Consider the following 2,520-nt stretch of genomic DNA (forward strand, 5'->3'; position numbering starts at 1 on the left):
GGGCGAGAGCGCGGCCAGCGCCGGCGACGCGGCGCCCGCGGCCCCCGGCGACGCCTGCGGGGACACGGGGTGACACGGGCTGAGGGGCGTCGCGGGGGGACAGGGGACACGGGGGGCTTGGACACTGTGGGCTCAGAGATGGGGACATAAGGGGGTGGAGATGGGGACACGAAGGGCTTGGCGAGGGGACCTGCAGGACTGGGGATGGAGACAGGGATGGAGACGCCATAGGAGCAGGGATGGGGGGTGCCGTAGGCCAGGAGATGGGGACGCCGTGGAGCCATGGAGCAGGACACCGCGGGGCTGGGGACATCGCCGGGGACACGGCAGGACCTACCTCAGCCGGGGGGCCGCAGCAGGCGGGGGGCAGCGGCGCAGGCGGCTGCTCCGCGGGGCCGGCCCGGGGGCTGCTCGGGGCGTCCGCAGGTGCCGGCGGCGGGTGCAGGGGCAGCTGCAGGGGCCGGAGCCGCTGAGTGACACCGGCCGGGACCGGGCACCGGGACGTGGGGCTCACGGGGACCCTACCTGGGGCAGGGAGCCGGCCGAGAGCTGCAGCTTCTGCTGGAAGAGGTCGCTGAGCGCCTGGTTCTGGCGCTCCAGGTCGAAGACCCTTTTCTTCAGCTTGATGCATTCCTCCCGCAGGTCCTGCCGGGTCGGCGCCGTGAGCGGCGCCCGCGGCGCCCGTGCAGCCGCCGCCGGCCACCCCAGGCCACCCACCTTCTGGTTGAGCAGGGCCTGCACCACGTGGTTGGCGACCTGGGCAGCGAGAGGGGCTGTGGGCACGGGCCAGTACCCGCACACACACGTGCATACACATGCATGGACACACACATGCATGCACACACACACATGCATGTGCACATACACATGCATGCATGTGCACATCCACGCACGCACACACACGCATGCATATACAGGCAGAGACGTGCTTGCACTCACATGTGCACATGGAGACACACAAGCACATGCATGCACAGGCAAACACACATTCACACGTGTGCGATCACATGCACATGCATACACATATGCATATGAGTGTGGACACATGTGTGTACACGTACAGACATGCACATGCATGTGCACACAGGTAGACACATGCACGTGCATGCAGACACACACGCGTGTGCACTCCCCCCATAGACACACATGCACATGTAGGCACACACACACTCATACACGGACACGCATTCACCCATGCCATGCAGACACGTGCGTGCCCCGAAACACGCGTGCCCACGCACGCAGGGGCAGCCGCGCTGGCACCCACCTCGTCCAGGCAGCGCTCGTAGGTCTCCCGCTGGTTCTCGTTGGCCTGGGCCAGCGCCGAGTTCTCCGCCTGGGGACAGAGCGGTGGCCACTCAGGGGACACGGCGGAGGCGGCGCATCCGGCGCCCGGACACCGGGGCCCTCCCTGCCCTGGTGCACCAGAGGGACGGGCACAGGGACAGGGCTGCAGCCACTCCTGCCTCTGAAGTGACTGCGCCAAGGCCATCGCATTGGTGGTCACAGCTGCCTGGTGGGCCATGGTGGCCACGTCTCCTTGGTTTCACCATGGCCTGGTGGCCACAGGTGCCTGCTGGCCCGTGGCACGGGCCACGGTGGCCAAGTCTACCTGGCTTCATGGGCCATGACGGCCTGGTGGCCACGGCTGCCTGCTGCCCACGGCTGCTTGGTGGCCCTGGCTACCGGACCCTCGTGGCCGCGGCTAGCTGGGGGCTCGAGCCCCGTGCCGGGGGGGTCCCGCGCCGCCCCGCGCACCTCGAGCTCGCGCAGCCGCTGCAGCAGCTCCTGGCTGGTGCCGGTGTCAGCGCCGGCGGTGGCGCTCCCGGCGCCCAGCGCCTCGGCCGCTCGCTCCGACATGGCTGGCTGCGAGGGGACACGTGGCCCCGTCCCTCGGCGGCGTCACCTGCGGGGACACCGAGCTCAGGGGGGTCCCAGAGCCACAACTGCATCCGGCAGCAGCACCCCCGGCCCCCAGGGACCCCCGGCAATGGAGACCCCCAGCTCCCTCCTGCCCCGGTACCAGGACACCGCGGGTCACCGGGCCCCCTAGAGCTGCCCCCGGTACCGGGATGCAGTGAGATGCCCCAAGGTGGCACCAGTACCGGGGTGCACCGGGACCCCCCGAGCTGCCCCCGGTTGCGGGGTGCAGCGAGATCCCCCAAGGTGCCCCTGGTACCGGGGTGCACCGGGACCCCCCGAGCTGCCCCCGGTTGCGGGGTGCAGCGAGATTCCCCAAGGTGCCCCTGGTACCGGGGTGCACCGGGACCCCCCGAGCTGTCCCCAGTACCGGGGTGCAGCGAGATCCCCCAAGGTGCCCCTGGTACCGGAGTGCACCAGGACCCCCCGAGCTGTCCCCAGTACCGGGGTACAGCGAGATCCCCCAAGGTGCCCCTGGTACCGGGATGCACCAGGACCCCCCGAGCTGCCCCCGGTTGCGGGGTGCTCAGACCTTCCCCCCACGATGCCGCGGGCGGCCCCGCTCCCCGGGGCTCCCCGGGGCTCCCCGGTGCCCGCGCC

General features: G+C 70.4%; 1 long non-coding RNA gene across 1 annotated transcript; it reads right to left on the minus strand.

Moving 5' to 3' along the window:
- Positions 1–548: 548 nt before the first annotated feature.
- LOC112950284 lies at positions 549–1,320 on the minus strand. Its single transcript, XR_003249993.1, has 3 exons — positions 1,268–1,320; positions 718–756; positions 549–645 (listed from the first exon to the last, which is right to left on the minus strand). It is a non-coding gene; the product is annotated as an uncharacterized LOC112950284 (long non-coding RNA).
- Positions 1,321–2,520: the final 1,200 nt, after the last annotated feature.

This window comes from Nothoprocta perdicaria, unplaced genomic scaffold, assembly GCF_003342845.1.
Source record: "Nothoprocta perdicaria isolate Ctin4 unplaced genomic scaffold, notPer1 scaffold_314, whole genome shotgun sequence".
In the NCBI taxonomy this organism is placed as follows: Eukaryota; Metazoa; Chordata; class Aves; order Tinamiformes; family Tinamidae; genus Nothoprocta; species Nothoprocta perdicaria.